The sequence below is a fragment of the Parus major genome, chromosome 18 (assembly GCF_001522545.3).
Source record: "Parus major isolate Abel chromosome 18, Parus_major1.1, whole genome shotgun sequence".
NCBI lineage: Eukaryota > Metazoa > Chordata > Aves > Passeriformes > Paridae > Parus > Parus major.
Genome location: NC_031786.1, coordinates 1,411,711 through 1,425,774, shown reverse-complemented (window position 1 = coordinate 1,425,774; position 14,064 = coordinate 1,411,711). Strand labels below are relative to the sequence as shown.

Here is a 14,064-nt window from a genome sequence, read left to right as displayed (position 1 = left end):
CAGCAGAAGAGCTTTGTATATAACTGAATGCAGCTTTTGTAGGAGAAAAAAAAATAAATTAAAAAAAAAATAAAAAAATTAAACTTTGTAGCATTTCCAACAAGCACAGCCAGGAGGGTCCTGCTTGGAGGGGCCTCCTGCACCCGGATGGATTTCCAGAGCTCACGAAAACAAGGACAACTGGGAAGCTGACGTTCCCTCCAGCTCCTTTCAGCTCCCCGTGTTCCCAAAAGCTCAGGGACCACAGGGACAGCCCTGCTTGGCAGCCCTCAAAAAGAACCCTCTTGCCATTTTATCCCATTCTTTAAACAACTAAAAGCCAAGGGGGAGGTGGAGACTGGGGGGTATCAGACGATTAAATATCCCCAGCAGCCCAGAGAAAGAGGAGCACAGGAACACAGGAACAAAGGGGTGGGAGGGGGGGGAAAAAAAAAAAATCTGCTTTTTATTATTAAACTATTCTCTCAAATTTCTAATAAGCAGGTTGAAGTTTAAATTACCAGATCTCTGACAAAGTCAGGATCCAAACAGTTCAGGAGCCTGCAGATAACAATCGCCTTCCCCCAGATCGCTTTCAAGGCCTTTTCTGCCGAGACAAAGCTCCCATTCAGAGGGGCACAGGGACCTCGGGGCTTTGATTTCCCTCAGCTCTGGAGCCCCAAAGGCTCGGGCAGGGAGAGGAGCAGGTCCTGCACCTGCAGCAGGGCACGGAAAGGACCGGGAATGCTGGAAAACCACGGCAGCTCTGGATGTGTGAGCTGGACTCAGCTTTAGAAATCTCCCAGATTTGGGGGGAATGAGTGCACCCAGAGCTGGCTGCTCCGGTGGGAGCTGTGATCCCACACTTTGGGTGCTGGGGAGGATGAAGCCAGAGCCAAAGGATGTGCCACGGCTTGTCCGAGGTGGATTAAAGCTGGAAGCATTCCTGCCCCGGGAATCTGGCAGGAAGGATGTACCAAATCCCTGATAATAAAAGTTCTGAGGAAGCTGAAGGGGAAGAGACATTTGATAGTGGATGGGGAAGGTGAGGCCGGGCTGGGAGAAGCGGCAGGTGATAAACACAGAGAACCTGGGGCAAAGAGCAGAGAAATCTGCATTTCCAGCAGCACAAATGCAGCCAGATCCCGAAAGGACGGGAGGATCTGCAGATCCCGGGCTGATTTCTTCTAATTCCTGTGTCACAGTTCCTCTGGTAGCTGTCCCCAGCTGGCACACAGACACAGACCCTGCTTCCAGCTGGGCTTTGGGTGTGTTTGCAGCTCAAAGCCATGGCTTGTGTCACTCGAGGAGCTCCTGGTGCCACCAGCTCCCCTCAACCTGTGTCCCCCGAGGCACCGGCGCTAATTGGGGTTAATTAAGCAGGTGTCGAGGGGCCAGAGGGGTCGGGAGCCAGCGGGGGGACCCTGACTCCAAGGCACGGCTGGGCACTCATCCCTCGGGATCAGCTGATCCAGCATCCCCTTCATCCCTGGCACGGGAATTGAGGATTCTCCAGGAAATGTCATCCCTTCCATCCCTCCCCTCAGCCCCAGCTGCTCCTTTCCGTGGCGAGGGAGGAGGAGGAGGAGGAGGAATTTGCTTTCCCCGTGGGTTTTTCCCTGGCTCCCGGTTCCCACCTCGCTGCCCTGGTCAGCACTGAGGCTGACAATTCCGGCTGAAAAGGCTCCACATTCCTGCCCTCCCTCCCCACCGGCCCCAGAGCATCGGGAAGGAGCAGGAAGGGGCTGGCAGAGCCCTGGGCACGGCTCACCTGGAGCAGGTGAGCTCCCGAGGGATGCTGCACAGCCAGGGCCAGCACGGCAGGAATTCTCCTCCTCCTTCCCGGGAATGTTTTGTCCCACCTGCCCAGCAGCTCATGGAGCTGCCAGTGAGGTGAAGGACAAGAACAAACCAACATTCCCTAAATCCCCTTCTCTCCTGGAGCCTGGAATTGAGGCTGAATTTCCTCCCCCACACGGTGAGGAGCCCAGCACTGCTCAGCCTCAGGGTTGTGTGTCCCACCTCCTCCAGTACCAGCGCCAAAACTCCCGAAAAAGAGGGGAAATGCCCAGAAGCAGCATTTGGGATTTGGGACAGCTGCCCCAGGGACACGCTGTGCCCAGGAGCTTCACCCTGCCCACCCCAGCCGTGGCTGAGAGCGGCTCCAGCATCCAGCCCAGGAAGGCAGAGGAAGGAGATTTAATTCCTGCTCTGCCAACAGCCCATAGATCACCCTGGAAAAACTTCCCCCGCACCCTCCCGGCCCAGCCTGCCGTCACAATTCCTCTAATTAATTCAGGAGAAAATTAATTACGGCAGGATTTGCGGCAGCACAGCATCTAATGACCGACTCCTCTGCTCCAAAGCAGATCATCCCAGCTCCCGTCTGCGCTGCCAAACCTGGCCCTGCCGCCTCCCCCTTCCCAGCCCAGCACAAAGCCCTGCTCTAAATTAGGCAGGGAAAGAGTGGCTTGGCAAAAGCGAATCAGAGCAGCGAGGTCAGGCCCTGAAAAACAACAGCGGTGCCTAAAGAAACCCCCGGCGTTAATCCCGTCATGCTTCCGCCAAAGATTCCCCTTTTCAAGGGTTTTCTTCCTGGTAAACAAAGTTCTCTCCGTTGGGCTGTGAATTTTAGGACATGGTTGCTTGGTAATGCCAGGCTGCAAACCGGGGGGTTTGTCCTCCGCAGCCTGCAGAGGATGGCACGGGGTTTAGTGAGGAAATTCAAAAGGAATTGGAATCTCGGGGCAGGCAGAGCTGATTTGCAGCACAGTTACTCCAGCCCGAGGTGGAGTTTTGCTCCTGGTGATTTGGGTTTGTGTGAAGATGCTCTGCCCATCTCCCCTTGCTCCTGAGGACGTTCCCAAAAGTTTGTGATGCCCAAACCTGGTGTGTTTATCTCCCACCGAAGCCCTGGCCCTGCTCCAGCCCTGCTGTGGACCTGCTGCCCCTCACCCAGGGGCTGGAGCTCGCTCATGGCCGTGCCCTCCCTGCCCTGGGGTCCCTGTCCCCACCCCAGCCCCCGGCACAGCCACCACACCAAACCCTTCCCATCCCCGTGGAGCGGCTCCTCCTCCCCGCATCCCCCACCCCGCAGCGGGGAGGATGAGCTGCGGCAGCAGCCAGGGTGGGGGACGAAGGAAGAGCACGAGCTGGGAATGCTGGAGCCATCCCAGTGTCCCTGAGCATCCTCCAGTGTCACCCCCAGCGAGGTGAGGGGGTCACCGAGGGCTCTGCGCCCTCAGAAACAGCGCTTGGCACAAGCCTGCTGCAAACAGCCAGAGAAACTCCCTGTGCCTGCCCTCATTCAATCCCAGGATGGTTCCAGCAGCTCCGGGAGCTCGGCAGGACACGGAGATGCTCCTGGTCCCACACCGAGGCCCCTCCGCACCGTGAGCTCCCAGCGGTGCCCACGAGGAGAGCACAAACACCGGCGCCGCGGCCCCGAGGGCTCCTGGCAACCTGTGAGGAGCAAACAATCCTCCTGATGCCAGCCTGAAACGGGTCAGGAGCCTTCCAGGGCCGGGCTGGCACAGCCTGCGCTCCCAAAGCCACGATCCCACTGATTCAAAAGGAGCTCGGCGCCACAATCCAGCTGGCCCCAACTTCAGAGCGTCCCCCGAGCCTGAGCGGCTCCTGGAGACCCCCCCAGCTGCTTCCAGCCTCTCCAGCACCCCAAAAATCCCCCCGGGCACCCAGCGCCAGCCCCTGTCCCGGCAGGAGCAGCCCGGGATTGGCAAAGGGCTGGCACGGTGCCCGGCTGCCTCAGGAAGCTCGGGGGAGCTTTTTGGGGAAGGGTTTGTTCCAGCTCCTGGCTGGCCCTGCCGGTCACACTCCGTTATATAATCGATGAGAAATGCCAGCGCCCACGGGGGCACCGCCAGGGAGGCAGCAAAGCTCAGCTCCGGCAGCGAAAAAAAAAAAAAAGAGATTTTTTCCCCCCCAAAAAAATGTTGAATTTTTTTTAATTTGAAAATTTTGAAAAGAAAAAAATTCTCAGAAAAAAAAATATAATTATTTATTGTATTGTCAGTGAACTGCTTCTCTTTCCACCAGGCAATGTGGGGAAATCATTCATTTTCAATAATTAAATAATTTCATAACAAGAAAACAAAAAAAATGCACTGGATTTTGTAATTGCTCTTTTTCCCCAGTGAGCAGAGAGGGCGAGAAAAACGAACAGCAAGGGTAATAAAACAAAAAAGAAAATTAAAAAGTAATAGAACAAAAAAGAAAGAGTAAAGAAGGGTGCACACAGATAAAACAAGATTAATTTTCAGCCCCGTTTATCCCCTGCTCGTGGTACAGGCGAGGTCTGAGGAGATCAAAGCAGGCTCACACTTATTTCAGTCTCTGAGTTTTCCTCCCTCTCCAGAGGTGTCCAGAGCATCCCCTGATCCCACTTTTCCCCTCTCCCTCACTCCATTTTTCCCAGGTTTCTGCAGGAGCAGCGGAGCTCTGAGCTCAGCAGGAAATTTGCATTTTATCGATATTCCCACTCCAGGGAAATCAGCCAAGGAAACTGCACAAAGTTCCAGAAAGGACCAGAGAATGTTACAAAGTTGTCTTTCAAGTTGCTTGGAATTTTGGGAAGTGGGGGTGTTTTTCATTAAAAATAAAACAAAAAGATAAAACAAAGCAAACTTAACTTGTGCCCAACTCAGCTCTTCACCCAAACTGTTTCTAAACCCGGATTTGAATAAAAACCTGATAAGATTTTTTTTTATATAGGGAAAGCAGAAGGGATTATATCAGGAAAAGCCTCTCTCTCCTGAGAAAATGAGGGTTAAAGGTTCTTCCACAGCCTCCTGCTCCGAAAACAGGGGGTGAACCCCAACAGCCGAGTGGGGACCCCCGAAGTGGGGAGGAGAAGATAAAGCCCCAGCTGTGGCTCCTGCAGCCCCTCCAGCAGCCCCAACTCCACTGGCTGCTTGTTTTCCCAATTTTTCCACAGCAAACCAGGCCAGTTGGAAAGAAAAGAAGTAAAAAACAGAGGGGAGGGGGAGGGAAGGACGGAGGGAGGGAGGGAAGGAGGGGGAATTAACTCTTTGCCACCGCGCTGTCCATCTCCAGAGGATTTTAATCCTGCCACGGCAAGGTCAGAGTTGAAGCCTGGGGTAAAGGGCTTTGTTTTGTCCTTGGGAATCGCGTGTGAGCAGCGGCAGCCGGGACCAGGTCGGGGCCGTGGGCTGGAGGAGGCAGAGCCGCAGCCCCTGCTCCAAGAACCAGCTGCTTTTCACTCCCACCGACATTTCCAGCGCCTCACCCTTGAAAACTGCGGGGTTTTTGCTAAACTGTTTCTTTTGTAACGCTTGAAAGTTTCTTTTCAGCTTTCTCCTTCAGCGCCCGGGGATTTAAGAAGTATTATCTGGGGGTTGGGGAAAGATTAAGCCGTGCTGGAGGAGCTGGACTCAGACTCCCAAAGGACGCTGAGCATGGGAAAGGCTCGCAGCGAGCAGGGCAGGGGCTGCTGAAGGTGTGGGCTGGGGGTCTGAGCTCCAGAGGAGCCTCTCCCACCCTGTCCCGGCTGCCAGCGCACCCCAAATTCCATCGGAATGAGCTGCAAGTGCCGGAATTGCGGGAGCGGATCCCCGCCGGTCCCACGCTCCCCGCGGCCGCGGGCAGAGCGCGCATCTCGTTCCCATGGCAACCCCGCATCCCGCCGGGATGGGAGCGATGACGTCATCGGTCACGCAGCCAATGGGAGGCCGCCGAGGTGATGTCATAGCCGCGCCCCCCCTGCCCCGCCCGGCGGGAGCGACCCCCGGGCCCCGCGCGGGTGGCACCGGCAGGGGACAGCCCCGGCAGCGACACCGGGGGACACCGGGGACACTGGGGGACACTGAGGGACACTGGGGGACAGCCCCGGAGACACTGAGGGACACTGGGGGACACCGGGGGACACTGAGGAACAGCCCCAGGGACACTGGGGGACACTGAGGGACAGCCCCGGGGACAGCCCCACCTCATCCCACTTTGACTCTGCACCCTCAGGGCTTCGGAGATTTTTGCCCGAGTGTTTCTTTTCCCTCTTCGCTGAGATTTTACCCCGAGCTCGGACAGAGCGTCCCGGGGTGGCCCCAGGCTGGCTCGGGTCAGGAGCCACCGCTTGGAACGAGACACGGGACAGGGCCCGGTGGCACCGGGAGGGACACGAGGGTCTGCACGAGGCCCCGCAGCTCGGTCACAGCGGCCGAGCAGGGCTGGGAAACGAGCAGGGAGGGCAGACACACGGCCAGGCAGCTGGGAAGGAGCTCGGAGGTGCCAGGGGGGCTCTGGATCACTCAGCCGGGTGACAGCAGTGTCCCCTCTCTGCCCCCCTGCCTGGCCAGGGGCACGGCTGACTCAAAGGCTGACTCACCCCGCTCAGCCAGCTCCGTTCAATCGGGCTTTAGATTAACCCGGGCTCCCAAAAGCCCTTCCAGGGAGGCCCCCGCGCCCCGCTGCGGGCTCGGGAGCGCTGCGGCCCCGGGTGGCCCTGACACGGTGCCAGCAGCGGTGTCACGGCTGTCCTTGCCCGGCTCACCTGCTCAAACACCCCGCGCGTCACTGCCCGCCCCACGCTGTTGCCAAAACTGCGGCTCGGCCGCTCCCGAGGGAGAGCAGGAAAACCTGGCCGGGCACAAGGGGTGGCTGCTGCCAGCCAGCCCCTTCAGCCACCCTGGGGTGGCACCTGGAGCCATTTCCCGCTGGAATTCCAGGCGGGCACGGCCGGGAAAGGTGCTCAGAGGGGAGGCAGAGCCCCAGAGCCGAGCCCAGCATCGCCCCCCAGCAAGAGCCGCTAATCGGGGCATCAGCAGAGCAGGAATTTTATCACCTGGGGACAGTTCCAGGCAGGTTTCTCCTCCTCAGCCCCTGTTTATCAAACACCGGGCCTGGCCAGCACCGCACGGGCGGGTCCCACCCGGCTCCGGCTTAGGGAGGGGGGGTTTGGCTGCTGGGCTTTGTCCGCCCGGCTGAGCCAGAAGCAGAGTTTCTCCCTGAGCTCTGAGCTCCAGGACAGCACGGCTCCGTTTTCCCAGGCTCTGCAGTTCCAGGCAGCCACGGATGGAGAAGCAGCAGATACCAAACCTGTCCCAAGTCCAGCATTTATTTCTAGCAGCAGAGGGGAAAATCCCTTTAGAAAGGGGAGTTTGGGAATCAGGCAGCCCATGGCTCAGAGTCCTCAGCTGCAGAACCTGTCCTGCTCCCAGCACAGCCCCAGATCTCCCTGCCAGCTGTCACAAGTCCCTGTCCCTGCAGTTCAGTGTCCCAGAGCCCTGGGAAACGCCGGGAGGGCTCTTCGGGGATCACCTTTCCTTCCCTGCCACTGCCCAGCCCTGACACGGCCACCCCAGGGCTGCTTCCAGCGCCAGGGATTGGAGCTGGAATCAGATGGAGACCTCCAGGCCTTCACTTGCCAGTTTGGGATGAGATTTGGGGTTGGATTAGAGGGACACTGAGGATGACAAGGCTCATGATACCGTGGCTGGTCAGCCACAAAAAGCCAGGCTCAAAATCCATTATGATTGATAAATCATTGTTTGGTACAGCCACAAAAATCACAGGTGAGTCACGACATGACACGATCACAAAAACTCACGGCGGATTTTAGGATAACCCAACAAACACCTCTGGATCTCTGCCAAGAGCACCCCAGAGAGGACGGCCCCTACCCGGGCAGCTCTCTGTGCCCTGAGCCTGGAGCCAGACCCTCCGTCCTGCTCCATCCCCATCCTGCACAAACCCCTCTCCAAAGCGGCTCCTCCTGCACACAAAGCCTCGCTCGCCATCCCCGGAGCACGGGGAGCGGCTCCTCCCTCGCCTGCCATTCACAAAGCCGGGGCAGGGAGAGGATTTGGCAGCTCCAGCCCTGCCCGACAGGTTTGCTCTGCTGTCCCACATGGTTCCCGCTGCCGAGAACCCCCCGGGCGCAGCGGGGCACGGCCGGCAGCGATTGCGATCGGCTGCAAAAGCGTTGGGGCAGCTCCAGAGCTCAGCCGGGGCAGCCCGACACCCCCCGGGCCGGATTTATGAATGAGGGAAGCCTGGTGTTCCCTGGAAATGTCAGGATAAATCACCCTCCCCTCTCGGCACAGCAGCAGCAGCTGCTCCCTCACGGACACATCCAATTCCCCCTCTCGGAATGGGTTTCTTTCCCTGCCCGGGGTGCGGGGGGATATTAAAGGAAGGGGAGAGGATAAATTTGGGAATTCCAAATTGCCCAGCTCGCCTGCGGGTCGCCCGTAAAAAGAAAAAAGGGGAAAAGCCTCTGTGGCCACTCGGAGCTGTCCGGGGGTCCCTGCAGCAGCACCCGGGGGCTTTGGGGACCAGGAAGGGAGGACAATCCATGGATTCAGCACTACATCCAAGTGAGGAATTCTGGTGGCCCCAGGGGCTGTGACCACGAGCACAGAGAGCTCCAGGAGGGGCCAGCCCTCCCCACCATCCCTCCTGATCACCAGGACACGGATCACTGCGCCAGGGCTGTGAACTTCGGGAAAACCCTCAGAGCTGCCACCACCTCCTCCTCCATGAGAAGCCAGCCTGTCCCAAAAAACCCCGATCCAAGGGGTCAGGCTGCCCTCCCAGCACTCCCAGCACCCCCGGGATGGCTCTTCCCTGCTGCTGCTTTCCCTGGAGCTCAGCTCCGTTCCCCAAAACACTTCGGGAAGAGCCGCAGCTCCTTCCCCGCCCGTGAGTCACCTCCTCCCAGCATCGATCAGGAATTTCTAAAAATAACCGCAGATAATGATCTCAGGCTCGGGTGTTGGCAGGGCAGGAGAGGAGCCACAGAAACCGGGGTTGTGCTCCAGAACATCATCCCACATTTTGACTCAGGACTTGGGTATGGAATGACAGCCCCAGACACCCTCGGGGAGTTTCCTTCAGGGGATTTGGGGGAAGAACAAAATAATCCCAAGGTGCCAGCAGCATGGAAACTCTGGAGCGTGGAAATGTGGGAAGCAGAGAGGGAAACGTTCAGGGGCCAGCAGCAGAAGTGGCATGCGGGAGGTGGATATTCCTCAGGAGAGGAGGAAAGAGGTTTCTCCACCAGGATCCATCCAGGAGACACGAGATCATGGAATGACAGGAGGAAAGAGGTTTCTCCACCAGGATCCATAAGGGAGACAAGAAATCATGGAATGGTTTGGCTTGGGTGACCTTGAAGCTCAGCTGCTTCCATGGCCAGGGACACTTCCACTCCAACCTTGAGCGCTTCCAGGGATGGGCATTCCAACCAAACCCTCCCCTTGCCCCATCCCAGCATCTCCAGCGGGAAGCCAAGGCCTCCCAAAAACTGGGTGTAGAGCTGAGTTTTCCCTTTCCCACCCCAAGACCCCCTGGCTGGGGAATGCCCATGCCTGGCACTGCCCTAAGCCCGTCATGTGCCCGTGCCAGGGCAGATTAATCCCCCCGGGCTCCGTTGTGTCACCGCGATTAAATCAGATTTACTGCCCCCCTCCCCTCGCTCCCTGCCCTTTCCCGACAGGAATTCTACTGGCTGGGCAAGGGGAAGGGCTGTTCTCGTCACTGAGAGGAGGGAAATCGGGAAACGCTTCATTCTCCACTTGGAATAATCCTCCCCTGCAGCCAAAAACCTCGGCGGGGTCTGGGACTGGCATTGCCAGGCTGGGGCTCACAGCGGGGCTGGTGCCAGCCCTGGACATCCCTGGGGCTCCTTTGGGGTGACCCCTGAGGGAGGGTTCAGTCCAAAGCCATGGGGATCACCGCCTTTGCCTGGGGAGCTGGTTAATTAGCGCTAATTAACATTTCATCCCCCAGGCTCGGGTGTATTTTTAGCCGAAACCCAGCAGATCCATTTGGGTTTCTCATTGTTCCTTCAGCACCTGAGCCCAGAGCCACAAGCCCATCACCACAATAACCACGGGAGAACATTCCTGCGCTTTCCACACCCACATCCCCGGCAGCGGGCAGCCAGCCTCCCAATTACAGCAATTAACCTTGTGGATATTAATAAACCGGGTTTCCCAACAGGAAAACCTGCAGGGGCTTGTTGGAGGAACGAGGAGCCCCGGGCGGTTTTTGGGGGCGGGTGGGGGAATAATTGAAATTACAGGATGAGGCCGTGGGGTCTCCAGAGGTCTTGGAAGCACCTCCTGGTGCGGGGAGAGGTGGAAAGATCAGGAGTGTCCTCTCCATGCCAGGAAGATCCTGCAGAACCGGGAATTGGGAAGGTGAAGCTCCATTTTCCAGCACGGAATTATCCAGGGGGATTTTCCAGGATTTAAGGGCCACCCATTCCCAACATAACCTGGACCAAGCTCCAGGAGGAGTGCAGGGAGATGAAATATTTCCTCCTCCTGGGGCCGGGAGCTGCTCCTCATCCTCCTTTTCCAGCCTGGGAAGGTTTTATCCACCTTGATGGGGTTTTTTAGGGCAGGGTGGTTGCAGGGATAAAAGGAGCCTTTGGCTCCAAGCCCTGCCCTTCCTCCCCTCTTTCCCAACACTTCACTGCCTATTTTCCTTTTCCAAGCACGGGAGAAAACGCTCGGGAGCAAGACCAGACACAGAGAGAGGAAGCAGCGGCTTCCTTCCCCATCCAAGGCCAATTATTCCAGGTGTTACGCAAGGCTCCCATTCCCATCCCAAACACCGGGATCCACCTTCCTGGAGCTCCGGGGACACCTCGGGCAGCCCCAGATGGAAATGCCCATCCCAAAGATGGAATCAGGGCCAGAAAACTCCATCCCAGAGGAGTTTTCCTGGCGTCAGGGAGCTGCCATCACTCCAGGTTTCCCAGGTGGGATTCCCTGTGAACCCCTCGGGCCGGGGATCCTCGCTGGGCTCTCAGGGCTCCCCAGAGCCCGGGAATTTACATCCCATTTTATGTGGAAAGCACTAAAATGGCATCACACCCTTTAAAACAGACATTTCCACCTCGCTTCCACACCCAGGCTCTGCCCCTGCCGCCCCCTCCCCACCGGGCTCTGCCACCAGGCCTCAAATTTTAATTGAAAAAATGTGATTTACGTTAATTGGCAGCAGATGAGTTACAGGGCTCAAAAGCAGTGGAACATTTGATCCAGCAGATTTATGGCAGCGGGGAACCGACCATCCCAGCTTTTGCATCCCCCTCACAGCCCCACTGCCAAAACAGCTCAGCTGGCCAAAAAACGGGAAAAAAAAACCAAAACAAAACAAGAAAAAGTAATTAGTGTTTAATTTCTCAGCAATTTTTTTTTTTTACCTTCCTTTTAATTGCCCCACATAAAACTGTCCTAGAATTTTACAGCCTGGCCCAGTCCTCTTTGCTGGTTTTAATTAGGCTGAGGCAGGGCTGGCGCTTAATTTGGAGAGGGGGAGGACGTCAGACCACGCTCGGGGAAGGTTTTGCCATTCCAAGCACCCGGAAAACATCAGCAGGAGCAGGAGCAGCGCTCCCAGAGCTGGAACTGGGGGTGGCTCATCCAAGAAATCCCTGTTGGAAAGGAGCAGAGCTCTCTGCCAGCACAATTTCCTCTCCTTGAGGGAGACCAAAGGATGGAAAATGGGAAAATGAGCTTGGCTGGGAGCGGCTTTGGGGTAATTCCCATTCCTGGGGGGATCAGGGCTGGTCCTGCCCTTCCTCAGAGAGGGGCTCAAGCAGAGAGCACCAGGAGCAGCTTCCCAAAGCTCTCCCAGCCTGGAGGAGGAACAGGGAATTCCTTGCAGGACTCCAGAATTCCTGCCCCGGGCCTTGCTGGGTTAATATTTGCATTTGGGAAAGCAAACTCATAAATCCCGTGGATTTCTCCGTGCAGCCACTCTGGGATTCCTGGGAGGGAGGAAAGCCGGGCTGGTTCTCCAGCTGCTCACCCAGGAAGGTCCCACCCTTCCCCGGCCGTGTTTGCTCGGAGCAGGTCGGGGCTGGGCCGTGCTTTGAGGGAAATATTCCATAGGAACTCCAAAACTTCCACATCCGAGCGCTGGGATCCCCCCAGGCCACCCCTGGCTCTGTCCCTGGGGTTGAAATCAACGGATCCAGGTGGGATTTTGTGCTGGAATTGTGTTGGGAAAGGATGGCACAGTGCGAGCTCTGGTCTATGGACAAGGTGGGACTCGGTCTTGGAAACCTTTTCCAGCTTAAATTATCCTGGGAAAAACTTCCTGGCTGCTCCCAAATAATTATTTGGAGTCCATGCTCACCAGGCCACTGTGCTTTTTACATGACAGGACCCCTTTTTTTTGTTAAATAACGTTCTAAATCCTAAAACATTAATTATCATAAACATTTCCCCTCCATAAATATCCCTTTTATGTTCGATTTCCACACAGCACCTTCCGGTGCTTACAGGGTAGGAGGGAACAGAATCCAGGGATAATTAACAACAGGATTCTAGGGCAAATAATTTGCATTTCAGTGGCTTCTGGAGCAGGAGGGATGGCAGTGGTGGTTAAAGGCTGGAAAGGGAAAAGGGAAAGGACAGGGAAGAGCTTTCCTGCAAAATAAAAGTGTTAAATTCCTGGGCTGGCTTTGTTGGGAGTTTCTCAAGGTTTCCTGGACAATCCAAGGCATCCCCAAAATCCCCTGGAAATGTGGCAAATGGAAAACAACATCCAGCACTCACGGAGCCAGAGGGGTTTATTAAATGTAATTTAATTGTCTCTGGGGATGACTTTGCCCTCATTGGGACAATCCCCTCGCTGAGGTTCGGCTTTTTCCCCGTTCCTGCGCCTGCTTCCCGCTCCCACCTGGACTGGGATCCACTGGGATGCTCCAGGTGTGGCAGAAGGACCCTCCCGAGGCCACCCAGCTCAGGGTGCTGGAAAGCCCAGCACCAGCTCAGCTCCTGCTCTTCCAAAGGCTCCAGTTCCCACCACGGGATCCACCGCAGCTCCAGTATCCACAGGAAACACCCAAACCCCCAAAAAACAGCAAAAATTTAAAAAAAAAAAAAGCAGAGGGGTAAAAATAAAGACCAAAAAATTCCACTGGAAACTGGGCAAGCGCTCGGTCCTTGCCAGAGGAAAGCACTGAGCTGCTGCTTGAGCCAGGAGCTCTTCACCATCCATCCATCCATCCATCCATCACCAGGATCCAAGAGGACAATTCCCAAAGGCCAGCAGAAAATGGAGTTTTTTCCTGTCAGTTCCGTGTGGCAGGAGCTGAGCTCCTGGTGGGATCCTCCTCACGGGGAGGGGATGGAGCCCGGGCAGGTTCCGGGTGTGGAGCTGGGGCTGGAGGCGAGGGAAGAACCTCTCCCAGCCCTGAGGTTCCATCGCTGTCCCTGAGCTCCAGCTGCAGCCTCGGGAGCTGCTCCTGCATGTCCTGGCTGTCCCCTCTGTCCCTCACCCCGAGCCTTCAGCACGGGCCCTGCGAAGGAAAAACAGCGTTAGTGGGCTGGAGCGGGGCTGCTCCTTCCCCAGCACCAAATCCCGTGTTTGGAGAGATGGGGGAAAGAGGAGAGGGAGCCCCAGCCCCAGAGACTTTTCCTCCTCTTCCCAAACTCTCCTGTGCACTCCCGCAGCTGAGAGCAGCTGCAGATGCTCCTGTCCGCCTCCCGGGCATGGTGGGGCTCTGCAGGGCACCTGGGGGTCCCTGCAGATGGGATCTGGGATGAGCAGGGAGCTCAGACATCGGTGGTGGCACCCCAGAGGTCCCTCCCGAGCATCACTGGGCACCAACCCCAAATCTCCGGGCTCTGGGCACCCGTGCGGGTGCGGCACAGCCAGGGACGGTGCTGCCATCCCAGAGAACCCCCGCAGGCTCCAACCGCACCTCTGGCAGCTCACAGCCCCCCAGGGCCCCCCGAAACCGCAGCAAAGCCCGGGGTGAATCCGGCCCGGAGGGCGCAGCCAGCCCCGGCCGTGCCCCGCGTTTGAAGGAGCCGCGGCCGGGAGCGATCAGAGGCGCTGGCAGCGATAGCGCAGCCCCGGGCGCTGCTCTGATCTGTTATCTCGGGCCGGAGCCGGGTTTGAACGCGGGGAAACACCCGCACATCAAAGGCGCTTCCCGCCGCCTCCGGCCCGGGGCAGCGCTCGGGGAGCTCGGGATGCGGCCGGGGATCCGCGGGGGTCGCGGGGAGAGGAACCGGGGATGGAGCCCTGTCCCTGCTGGGGACACCAGCACAGGCTCAGCGATGGAGCTGTGTCCCCTGTCCC

The 14,064-nt window shown here is 57.4% G+C and overlaps 1 long non-coding RNA gene across 1 annotated transcript in view; it reads right to left on the bottom strand.

The window, feature by feature from the left end:
* Window positions 1-12,155: 12,155 nt before the first annotated feature.
* The window catches only part of LOC107212498, a 38,434-nt gene continuing 36,525 nt past the window's right edge, over window positions 12,156-14,064 (bottom strand). Inside the window, exon 3 of the long non-coding RNA XR_001524479.3 lies at window positions 12,156-13,276. This is a non-coding gene — a long non-coding RNA (uncharacterized LOC107212498). The remainder of the gene's footprint in view (window positions 13,277-14,064) is intronic.